Source organism: Cornus florida, unplaced genomic scaffold (genome assembly GCF_030987335.1).
Source record: "Cornus florida cultivar Cherokee Brave unplaced genomic scaffold, ASM3098733v1 CherokeeBrave_3.0.0_Hap2_Chr07, whole genome shotgun sequence".
Classification (NCBI taxonomy): domain Eukaryota; kingdom Viridiplantae; phylum Streptophyta; class Magnoliopsida; order Cornales; family Cornaceae; genus Cornus; species Cornus florida.
In genome coordinates, this window is record NW_026775577.1 from 75,843,419 (window position 1) to 75,857,251 (window position 13,833).

Below are 13,833 nucleotides of genomic sequence, written 5' to 3' on the forward strand. Positions count from 1 at the left end.
CCTATCGATATAAATAACATCAATGTCAAAATGATCATTACCAAAAGCACCACGAAAACCAGGCATTCTGTGAGAGTTGCGACATGGTCCAAAATGTCCGGTCGGACCATTCTGGCCAATCCAAAACTCTGACAACAATGTCATAGGCACCGCTACGCTTAAGGCCTTAAAATCCTTAATACTGGAAAAACTGACATCCCCAAATCTCAAAACATCGTTGTCAACCACATCAGTCACGAATCTAAAGCCAAATAAGTCTATGCCCTCAAACCAATGGATCGGACTTTACAAAATCAAACAACATCATCATCACCCTAGTCACAATGACTCCCAATAAGACAATGCACCCCAAATCCTCCACGTCATCCTAAAGCTGACCTACTGTAAGGCTACGCCTAAGAATCAAGACATCAGATCAAGCTCACACACACAATCCCGACGACCAAGGTTATACAACCCCAAGCATAGTACGGAATGATAAAAAAGGATGAACTAGTAAAGCAATTAGTCATGAAACATATATACATATGCAAGTATACACAAGGATACTAAGCAAAATCAAAATAGAAATGCAATATATATATACGTACAAGTATACATCCATAAGTATATTAAGCAGTACTAAATCCATGGTCAACAAGTATACAGGCTCAAGTATACTAAACCAAAACGGAATGAAATAAACAACGTGCAAGCATACTAGGTACAAGTATACTAAACGTAACTGAAACTTTGCGCACCAAACAACTAAACATATAGTGTACAAGGGCAATCAAATATAATACCTATCACATAGGGGTCAAGCATCAGAGACATACTACACATCGCCTATGAGGCTAGCATGACAAGCAGATATAGTAAATAGAAAACACATCATCTATACCAGCACATAACCATCAAATAGTCACATCCCCTAACATGTTTATAAGGCATGCTCAAAACAACAAGGCATATAAACATGTAAAAATGACTATGCAAATAACAATCCCACAAAATCAAAAGCAAGAAGGGATGGAATGCCTTTCAGAAGGACAACTCACAAAGAGGAATCTGAAAACCCGGATGAGTCCGATCTCTCTCCGTGGGGAAAGGAATCATCTTCTAGAATGAACACTAAGGTCCCTGAAATAAGGAGTCTACAAGTCTTTCCCTAGACTGGCTCAAACATAAGGTGGAATCCTAACGCCACACAAAATAAACAATGATGTAATGGATAGTTCTAACATTAACCATCAAGAGACACCAATAATAGAACTCAACTCAAGATGCCAATGAGCTCGATGAGAACTCTACAGGATCCTATCGGAACCCTAAACGCAACCCCGAGTCTTCCATAACAAGGGAGAGTAATTAATTGCACCAATGCAATTAATTACACGGAAACACTCACACCCCAACCTTAGCTCGTAAGAGCTGTCCAAGGCAAGACAAGAAGATATCCTAGGTCAATGCACCTATCAAATCCCTAACCATCACTCTAAGAGGAAAAGACGCGAGGACCTCACCATTGAGGCTCATGAAAATAAAACTCCTAATCCCCAAGGAAAGACTCGAGTCAATCTGACCTATCGTCCCATGATGCTAGAAATAAGATACCAATGACGTCACCACATCAAGGTCACCACAAAACCCTAAGAGATGAAGCCTTAGCATCAATCTTAACCAACTAAGCTGGAACAACCCACAATGCCTAAACAAGACATAAAAGTAAGCAGTTGACACGTAACATTGCAATAAACTACATACTCACACAAGTAGTAAGGTCACATAAGGCATGTCAATGTATGCACCATACAATCAGGCTAAGGATGACAAGCACATGCAATACGCTAAGGCAAATAAGCATAACCCACATGCTAAGTAGACAAGCGTAAATTGAAATGCTAAAACAGACAAGCATATACACTGTAATAAGGCTGACAAGCATATACAGGATGCTAAGGTAGGCAACCACATATAATATACTAAAGCAATAACCATATATATCATGCTGAGATAGTTAAAGTAAACTTCTAAACATACATCCACATAAGCATGTAAACATATGATCACATTCAATATATTATCAAGAAGCAAATAAAAGCATAGAGCATGGCAACACAAGTATGATATGCACCCAAAACCCGTCGTCCTAAGGTTTACGAACCTAGGAGCTCTGATACCACCTGTAACAACCCTGGATTTTTCAACCTAGTGTGTCCTATGATGCCCCGAACCGGATCCAAGATGTGGAAGCAAAAGAAGCAAAATGGCCTTAAGAGATGTACGTCATCCCTAAGGCACCACGATGACTCCCTATGAAGCCACGGAATTCAAATGAATAAAGTGCGAAAGCAAAACAAGGACAAGTCCTTAGAGATGTATGTTATCCCTAGGGCACAAGAATGGACTCTCAAAGAGTTTCGAGGCTCAACGGAAACAAAATGAAGAGAAGGGCATCACAACCCTACAAGAGAAGAACTAGGGGTAAAATGGTCATTTTACCCTAAGAGGAAGGAATTTAACTTTCAACAAGTCAAATTAGATCTAAAACATCTTAAACATCCTTTGGTAACTTCACATGAAGTCCCAAGGCCAAACAAAGAGAAATCCCAGATGAACCCTATCCCGGTTCAAACCGAATCCGACACCCTCTCACTAAAACAAGGATATCTTGAGCTAAGAGAATAATCTAAAACTAAAACTGGTACCTTTAGAGAGACAACGAAAAATTAATGAAGTTAGACTCAAGAATCACCTGATTTGGAGTCTAGATGGAAAAGAAATGAAAATAAAAACAAATGGCATTCTCCAGTTTAGAGATACCCTGACCCTATCTCACTAAAAATTGAATAACTTGACTTACAAATGGAATATGAAATTATAATTGGTACTATTGGAAAGCTCATTTCGACCCGGTCAGTTTCGACACAAGAACGGACCAATTCGGAGTTAAAACGAGTGAGATATGGCCCTCTGAAGGAAGGTGTCAGGAGCAGGAACAAGTACCCGTGGGTGCCTGCCCAAAAGCTATGGGGGCCCGCTAAAAGTGGCAGAATCCCACTGGCGCCCGCCCAAGTGGGCAGAAGCGATCCTGGGCAGCAGAAACAGTGTTTTAGCAAAAAAATGAGTTTGCAACAAGATTTTCGAGGCCAAGATGACATTTTTTAGGAAAATGTCGTGAAGAAACTCCCCCTAAAATCACATTTTCTATATGATAAAGTAGAGAACAGAATTTATTTCCAGAAGGAAATCCCCAAAATTCCCTTAAACTAGAATTTTCAACAAAAAAGTGAAATGAGTTCATAGGAGGCTCAAAACACAAACGAAAGGGTTTTTCCCAGAAACGATCATGCACGCAGACGTAACTTACCTATTAAGGTGTGCTACAATGATCCATGGCTTAAAAATACCGCCGATACAAAATATGAACCCCCAAAGGCCAAAAAGGCGAAAATGCACATGAAATGAAAATTTTGAAATTTAAAATTTACAAATGACTTCAAATTACCATTTGGCCTCTAGCCACACTTCATGCATATAGAATAGGTCCTAGTGGATGTGTCGGAACACACTTTACACCACCTGACATGAAAATGAACCCTTAAAGGCTCAGATTTCACTATTTTAGCCCAAAATGCAAAATATGAAACTAAAATGTAAAACCTAAAACAAAATGGTGTTTGGCCCTTGGTCACACCTCACATATGGAAAATGAAAGCTAAAGGATGAATTACATACGCAATGCACACACTGGTGCGAAAATGACATATTGAAACCCAAGTTTTCTTGCTTTTCTCATTAAAGGCAAAATTCATCATTTTTCAACATACAAGGATTACAAATGAAGTTTGGCCCTTAGCCACATATCATATATATAGTGTGATACCCCTCAGATATGAGACACGGATTGATCAAGCCCAGGCCCAAACCCGAGGGATATCAACCAATTAATATGTAACCGAACACAGAATACAAGATAAAATAAGAAATAAAAATAATAAGATGAAAGAATGCTAATTGAAAATCCTTAAAATAATATAATTAATGAAATCTGTTAAATCCAAACTCCATAGGTTTACAACTTGGGAATCCATCCATTGGACCCCTTATTAAATATCTCAAACCGAAACTGAAATAATAGAAATAAAGTCTAAAAATAACATAAAGAAGATTCCTACATAGTCGGAGGAATGAATATCTGTATCTACTCTGCACATCCAAGCTCTAACCCTGGAACTGATGAACACCTGAAAAATAAAGAAGTGGGTCAGGCCCACATGCAAGTCCTGATCTACTACAATCCAAACAGTAATCCGATACACAAATACATCCTAGGAAGACTCAACAATATCTAGAGTAGTCCATAAGTATATATATAATACACACTATAGGATGCTCACTAGTCCAGTAGGTCTGTCTCAGCCTGAGTAGAGATAACATGAAAATCGCACAATAATGTGGTCATATGTATCTAGACCTACCAGGGAACAACACCTATGTCTAGTTATCCATCCTAGGTGATATACGCGCCCTAACCATGGTCCTGAGACTCAAGGTCATACCATGGTACCATATAATAAATATATAAAGTCCGTACTCCTCCTAATACAAAATGCCATCCATCTGTGTATTGGTCTAGTATATGTATAATCATCCATCCCGAAACCATATTAAGTCATCCAACTATTTTGTTAACATGACACAAGTAGGTGATAGACTTAACCTATATAGTTAATCCGTACCTTAATCCCAATTAGGTAGGACCTAGTGTCTGAACTAGTCCATACCTAGTATGTCACCATCCCATACCGGTACATACCATCCTCCAGTTAACAAGGTTGACAAAATAGAAATAAATACTTATCAACCATTCTCTAGATTTAGCATAAATATAGTATAACATGTATACAGCCAATTAATGCATACAGTATAACATTTAGAAGTCCTATTTCAGTCTTGGATATAAATGAAATAAGAACACACATTAAATTCTCCAGACAGTATCATGATTGATGTAGTATACCGTATATTTAGAACATCAATTAATCTCCACTTAAATATACTCATTTTCCAGAATAAATAACTATATGCTTATTAAATAGTTGCAACATAAATAACAGTTTAAAATCATGATAAGAAACCAAACTTGCTCAAAGCAGTAAGCAGTTCTATGGTTAACCAACTAATCTTTCATATACAGTTTCCTTGTTTAATCCTTAAGTTATTTCTAGTTTTAACACAATAACATTAACATGCTTCTACACAGTTTTTATAACTCTGGAATAGTTATCCAAACCATTCACAGCAACTGAAATAACCCAGATACCTCCCTACAGGCCAAACCGGACCCATAACCACGCAAAACCTCAAGAAAAGGGGTTGGAGCCGCCTCCAGAAAGTTGGAGCTGGCTCCCCCCCTTAGCCGAGCCACCTCCACTTCATGTGGAGCAGGCTCTACCCCTTGTAAAGCCGGCTCTACAAGTCCTAGAGCCGGCTCCACCCTTTTGGTGAGCCGGCTCTCCTCTTTTGAGAGCCGTATCCCCTGACCTGTTCGTCTTCTTCGCCTTCGGCGAAGTCCAGAGCCTCTGTAGTATTTTAAACTCCTATTCTGGTGTTTATTTAATGTCCCAGATTATTTGAATACCCCTGACATGCAACAATAATCCCAATTAAACCAAGCTTAAACTCAAGAACAGCATGCATCAAATCACAGAAACTTTAAGAACTTGCACCGGTTTGATTCACGAGATTTATTACAGTTTAAACATGCATTCAAGATGAATTTTAACATTTATTAAATCTATTTTAATGTTGGTTTAATCCCTGGAGTCTTTCTAAGCATGTACAGAACACAGATTAAAGAGATAGAGTGGAACAGAGACTTGCCTTGAGTTTCAGATTTGAAACTCTAAACTGTCATCTCCTAAATTTTCCGACGAAGTTTCCGACTGTTGTTCCACCTCCGTCAGTCTTGGTTTAGTCTTAGTTGAAGCCCACAACCCTAGCTTCCTTCCTTTATCCCTCTCTGTAAGCTCTCAAGTTTCCACTCTCTATTTTCTCAAAACTACAATTGTTGCTCTCTGTATTTTCACTATGTTTATGGGTTTTGTTCTTAAAACCCTAGGTAGAACTCGTACATGTATATTTATTGGTGTTTGTAATACACAACCCTAATTCTAGTTGTAATACAAGAAGGAAACCTACCTACACTAAGCCGGCTACCATGAAACCTAAAACCCTAACCCTAATTTACGCACTTAAATAATTAAACCAATAACAAACAATTTAATTAAAATAATTAAAATAATTCACTTAAAGACAAACACACTGAATTAAGTAATTAAATCAATTAAATAAGTATAGTAAGTAAAATAGTAAAAGACAACTCATTAATTAAAAACACTTAAACAATTAAGTCCAATTAATTTCCAATTAATGCAAGAAAATACAATTAACCACTTAAACAAAAATAATTCTAATTTAGTAAACAAAACAAAACAATTAACAATTATTCAAATAAAAAGACAATTAAAGAAAACAAGTTAACAATAAAAAATAAATGCAATTTAAACAATTTAATAAATACCAGGACTATCCTTTTGAAATTAGGGGTATTACACATAGAAGGAGTATCAAAAAGTGTGCTTAAGCACATATTAAAAGTGAAAGGCGAAAAATGACATTTTGGCCTAATTACACAATACAACTCAGAAGGTGAACTCAAGCATGCTAACACTTGCATGTGAACAAGAGAATACTCAAATGAACTTCAATCCATCGAAACGATCCCGGAATACTGTGCATCCCACACCAAGGCATCCGTACCTAACAAAACCCCCAGTAACTTCGGGTAGAGTAAACAAATTTTCTCGTACAAAATAAGCATGCATCGACTCGATTTCTTTAAAGATTTTTACATCAACTTAAATAATACAAAAGGGTCACGCCACCTAGCGTCTATGTCAAGGTGAGACTCAGGGAGCATCCTAAGCTACTCATGCAATTGAAATGAACAACGGCATACAAGTATACACGCTCAAGTATATTAAACAATGTCAAAGCATGTTATACGACATTCAAGCATACATTTTCAAGTACACTAAGCCATATTAAAACAAGTCATGCAACATCCAAGCATATCTACTCAAGTATACATTTAATATGGAAAACTCGTAAATCAAGTACACAACTACAAGTATACTAAGATAATAGGCTTGCACGTACGACAAGTATACACAGCACAAGTATACAAAATGCAATTTAAATTCATGGAGCAAGCATACAAGTTCAAGTATACTAAATAGAATTCAAACATCCAAGTAACCATTAATTCTCAAGTTACAAGTATTCCATGATTAACAACTTGAAATTAAATGCGAAATCAAATAGTGGAAAGACTAGGACATGTGGTCTCTAGACCAAGCAGGTATTTTCGGGTAATTACGACCTACAAGGTACCACCTAGTGCGCACTTATGACTTAGAAGACTCTTATCTCCGTACTAGAGCCAAACCCTAGCCATCAAATAGATTATGTCCTTATAAGCTTTCCAAAATCAATAAGTTCAAAACTTATACAAACTCAAATACAAGTTACCACATTCCATGCACAAGTAAGGTTGAATCCACACAAACCATGTTCTAGAATTCAAGTCTAAATAGCATATAACATGTCAAGTCTTCAACATGCAATTATATACAAAACAAGAATATTTTACAACAATTGAGCCATATTACCATCTTAAGCCACAAGTACTAAATAAGTTTTAACTTAGTAACAAGCTCTTAAGGTAAACAATTGTAATATTCTAAGCAAGCTATATACCTACACATGATATATTTAAACAATCTATTCAAGACAATGATATCACATATTATGCTAAGTCAAATTACCATCTTTAGAGACTACAAGTACTAATTCTACAACAAGTTAGTAACATGCTCACAAGGTAATTAAACATATTGCATTTCAAGAGACTATCAACCTAACATGAAAAGTCTATAAATTTAAAATCACTCTCAAATAACCTCAAATTAATATATGTTAAACAACATAGCATGCTCATTAAATATATCAAATCGAAAGAGCAAAATGAGCAAGACATCATCATGTAGATTTTAATTAATTTAAATTAACTAAATCTCTAATTTTCAAGAGTTATTCAAATGATCTCAAATTAATATATATCAAGCACTAAGTCATGGTCATACCATATACCAAGTCTAAAATGAGTTATAAGCAAACTATGATACCTCATTAATTTCTCAAATTAACATAAGAGATGCATACAACTTATATCTCATACAAAAGCAATCAAAATGACTTGAAAAATAAACTATAACACCCTCTACCTCACAAGAGGATTGTTCCTCTTGAATCCAAGGCTAGCATGCACAAAATGGCAAACCCTTCAAGGGTTATGAAGAGGAGGATGAGGGGAATAAAAAGTATTCCCAAGGTTAAGCTTAGAAATCAATGGAAGGCCCTCAAAAATCAAGGTTAAGGCCTAAGGCTTCAAGCTCCATTCATGGAGGCTAGGGTTTTCTTGTAAGGAAGAGAATGAAAAAAAAATGTGGTTAAGTGTGAGTGGAGGAAATAGAAATCCTCCACTCACTATGTATTCTTACACCATGGTCAACACACACATCTATGGTCAATTGCACAAAAACCCTTCGTTAAAACCATTATCCTAAAGTAGCCCAAAAATAATTGCAAGACTTAATTTGGAGCGTCCACTTGTCACTCATCTAAGACTCCATCCTAGGCTTAATCTCAAGCCTACACTTGTCAACCATCCAAGCTAACAAGTGAACCAATCCTAGGCCAATAAGTGGGTGAATCTCCAACCTCCACATGTCATCTTCCAAGGCATCAAAGTGTTTCCACAAAAATGTCAACAAGTGGACCAATGAGAGTGTGACACTTGTCACACTTTTCCAGTAATTGCAAAAAGGTTATTTTCCAAAATATCTTCTAAATTAAATTACAAAATGGTCCCTAAGATGAAAAATAATCGCTTTATGAAATTACACTAAAACCCCAAAAATTTAGAATAATTACCAAAAGTCATGCATCCATGCCTTTTACAAGAAAAGTAAACATTTAACATGCTTTTCTACAAAAGTAAAAATACACATAGCATGGAATTTAAATATCGTGGATGCATGCAAAAATGGAAGCAAAACCGAACACGAAAAGTGAAATTATGCCAACAAAGTGACAAACGGGGAAAAAAAAAAAAAAAAAAAAAAAAAAAAAAAAAAAAAAAAAAAAATTGAATAGTGTCACAAAAGTAAAAATGTGAAAATGACTCGGTCCTGAAAGGAAGTTGGCAATCCAAAGGAAAGAGACTCAGAAACCATTTTTGAGCACTCGAGATGACACTAAGCGATGAGAAACTGAACTCAAACAAGAAATTTCAATGAAAAAAATTCATCCGTGAAATATTATGGAAAAAGAAAATGAAGGAAATGACCGGGTCATTACAGCTAAAGATGTTAAACTTAGCCATTTAATTTTTCATTTTGTAGTTTGTATATAAAATTGCCTTTTCCTTTGCATATTTTTAAATTAAAAAAAAAAAAAATGTTTTTCCATTGTGCCCTTCTGCATAGTTCTGCATGTTTCAACTTTACAAAGGGTTTGATCTAATATCTCTTTATATCTTGTTATATATTGTTTAAGAATATATGATTTTTATCCCATGTTGATATTTGATGTGAGTTGCTAGTGTGGCTATTCCAGTGAGTTTTTGCATCCAAGTTTTGGGGAGATATTTTTCCTAATGGATAATTATCGGACTTCATAGACTTCTGCTCTCACAGTATACTCTTTCCATTTAATTCATTGAGGACAATGTACAGTTTAAGTTTGGGGGTAAGGTCATCATGATTCATTCTATTTTGAGTTGAGTTATAAATGCATGATGAGATTTGAGATGTGTTTGGCAATGATTTCAAATTTTTGAAGCATAGTGCCTTTGTAAAACAAGTTGTTAGAGTTTAATACTTCTTGTATGCTCTAAGATGCCATTTAGGGGTAAATTTTTAATTTTTGATATCATGTTTTCTCTTGTGGTACACATCATCTTGTTGGTTGAAAATGTTTTGAGAGTTGATTCTAGAATTTTACACTTGCACTTGCACACACTAGCATTCAATTTGTGGGATACATGCTTAGTTGATTATTGTTTTGGTTTATCCCAATTGAGCTAGTATGCTTTGAAAGCTTTCATTCTTGATAAAATGGCCTTGTAAAGAAAAGAAATAAAAGCACTCATCAAAGGTGAGGAACAAAAATAAAATAAATAAATAAAACTAAAAAAAAAAAAAACTAAAAAAAAAAGAACTACATTCTTTCAACATGTCAACTGATTAAAAAGGAAGACAAGGAAAGAATCTAAGATGTATGATTAGTTTGAGTTCGTAGCCTAGCCATTCCGAGTCATTATGCCCTTAGGAGTGTCTTTACACTTAACGCCCTAAGACCATCTGGTTTCGGAGTCGTTGGCTCAATGCTTGTTACATGGGGTGATTAGAGAGCTTAAGGAACTTAGACATTGCACATGGTCATACATATTTAAAAAAAAAAAAAAAAAAAACAAATGAAATCAATAAAAAAAAATGTTTGATTAAATAACAAAGTTCATTCAATGTCTTGAGTATGGGTACTATATATGTATGCTAGTTTGAGGGTAAGGCTATACCAATACTTTGATTTGCTAGGATAGTAACACATTTTGATGCCGGTTCACTCAAAAAGAATGATAGAATTGATTCAATTTGCATGATTAATTGTTTGATGTGTGGAGGACTATTCTTGCTTATATGATGTTGAAATATTAAGAATAGCTTAGAAATGGTAAAAATTTGCATACTTGAAGTAGTTTACTTTCAACACTTGTTTCATATGTGTCGTCGCTTCTCAAGTAAGAAAGAGCTGTTGATGTTTGTGGGCACCATTTCTAGAAACCCTCACGAGACTTCACTCGTCCACTAGGGTTAACCTAGGGGTTTAAAAGGCTTGTTGCATATGCTAAATGCAATCGTGTTCCCTACGAAAGTGGTGTTATCTTTATTTGTTTTATTAGTTTATAGTTGTATATATGTTTGTTTCATTTTCATATTGTAGTTCATTGCTAGGGACTAGCAATGTCTAAGTTTGGGGGCGTGATAAGTGCTTAAATGTTGCACATTTCAGCACCTAAGCTAGGGTATTTCAGTCTTTCCATCTATCTTAATTTCATGTTTTAGTCCTAATTTATGTTTATGTGTATTTCAGGGTAATAAAGTTAAAATGAGCTAAGAACGCTCCATTATGGCGTTTTGGAATCAAGCTAGAGCATCGGGACAAAATTCAGAAAGAAGTAGAAAAATGTAGACGAGTCTCCAGCACCTCGCGTTCGGACACCATTCCTCGCGTCCGGATGAGAGTCTCTAGTATCCTGCGTCCGGACGCCAAGCTTCTGACAGCAGACCAAGTTACAGGATTATCTTATTTTAAGGGCTACGAGATTTTAGTTTGGGCTTAATTCTGTAACCCATGGGGTCTAATAGGGTTTGTTACTAAAGGGAAACGAGCCCATTATTTTTAGGGTTAGTTTTTCATTATTTTAGTATTTAGATTTTTATTATTTATTCATTAAGTTTTATTCTGTGATCGATATTATGCTATCGAGAAAACACGCGAAAGAGGAGAAAGCGAGGGTTTTGAAAAAAAGGGCAGTAAAGAAGAAAAAGCTCAGAGAAGATGAAGCAGATGATATGGATTGTCCTGTCTTCAACTCCATCAACCATGAGTGGCTGATTCTTCTACTTAAGGTTGGATAAACCCTAAGCATGTAACCTAATTCTTAACTCTTGACTTTTAGGGATTTATTTGTGTAATTTATGTTATAACCTTGAAATATATAATTTAATTCTTTGATTTGATTATCTATGTCACTCTCATATTGTCTTATATGTTTTTGAATGATAATTAATTTCTGTTTGGCTCTTTATTTTTTAGGGGCGTGCTAGAGTCTTTTGACCCAAGGGGTTGGATAGCCAAACTATCCTTGGTGCTAACCGAATCTGAAATCGGCCCTTAGTGAATCAGGTGATTACTGGAAGGCAAGGATGACTTCTTCCTTTAGGTTCTTCAACGCCTCAATAAAGAGGACTTTCAGCACTATAAGTAGAATGGATGAAGGGAGTAAAACAAATTACATGAGCATTCATCTATTCTAAGAGACTTAGAAAATAAAAGTAGAGGGGACTAATGCCAAGCGTCGACTTTTATTTCATAAGAAAAATTCTTATACAGAGCACAAGAAATGGAATTCTAACACTAGGCTACTCCTACAAACAGAAGTAAAATACAATTAAAAGACTATATTGAATTGCAGAGAATGAAAAAACATTGATAAAGAAATAAGAAATTTTTGTTGGTCGGGGACCTTTGTTCAGACTCCTTCTGTCTCTATTTATAGAGACATCTTGTAGCAGCAGTTTCTTTTTAAAATTTAAATATCATTTGAATTATAAAAACTAACTTTGTTTTAACCTTATCCATCTTAACCTTATCTAAACTGTGTTTTGAAACAAACTCACGTGACTTTAGACTCCATTGTTTTTAAATAAGAGTCCTATTTTAATAACATGGTATAAATCTTCTCTTCCAATCAAATAACACCATGTGTTTAAAAAAAATTAATTTTATGGTGCAAACAATGCCCCCTAGCTCTTTGAAATGTGGGTAGGCCGAAATTTTAAAGAGCTGAACTGATTGATAATAATTTAAAGCAGTCATAGTGATTGATTGCTCCTTATTCAGCCCTTTAGATTTTTAATCATCCCTTCATCTTCTGACAGTCTTCAATTGCTTTTATGATCAGCACCTTATTGTTGTCAGCCCCCTTTTTATTTCGCTTATCAGCAATCTTTCAGCCACATCCTAACTACGGCACATTCACCATACAATCATTTTGAACACTTAATCAATTGAGGTGCTGATTAAACCTTGCCACCAAAGTGACAAGTATGTGGTCTAGGTGTAGGATTGAATTATGTAGAGGCTGATTGTGTTTAGCCCCCCGGGTAATTTCCAATCTTAGCACTAAATTGTTGACATTAGCAACCAAAATGTGCATAGTTGACTGTCAATCAACAACTCATAATTTAAATCGATCACAATAATCGATTCTTCTTTGGTACCCCGAGTGGTTGAAAAACCTAATGGGTCCTCCCGGATCGAACGGAAATTCTTTCGGCCTCTTGGGATTTGTTAGGGCTAAACAAGTTGCGCCCCAAGCCCAAGGAAGCCTTGGTTCAAAATTATATTGTTTTTCAGCCTCTTTTGGTGTCATTTTGGTTATTAAATTCAACACCTGAACATCATTAACCCTTTCCAGAGGCTTTTTCGACACTTATGTAAAGCTTGATATTTATCAGTTCTGCAGCGTCAACATCAATGCCAATTTCAGCCTTTATCAAATGACTCTCATAAGTATGATCTTTGACATATTTATTCAACGCCTCTGTCACTTGAATTTCATAGTTTGGGTCCCTATAATAGCTACCCCTAGAGGCATTCCTTTTATCTTATTCTTCTTTCGGGACCTTTTCATATCTTGTAGCACTAAAGGCTAGTTGGTACAAATCTCAAAATTGCATTCCTTCAAATTTCCTTCGTAATTCAAAGTCTAAACAATTTAAGGCTAGACTCACATATTCTGTTTCCCGAAGGGCTACTTGGCATTTATTTCTCACACTTTTAAACCTTCCAATAAAGGCTTCGGCCATTTCTCCAATCTTCAGTCGGTAAATTTATATACCAATAAAATGTTGTCCCTTTAAGGGAATTAGCAAATAA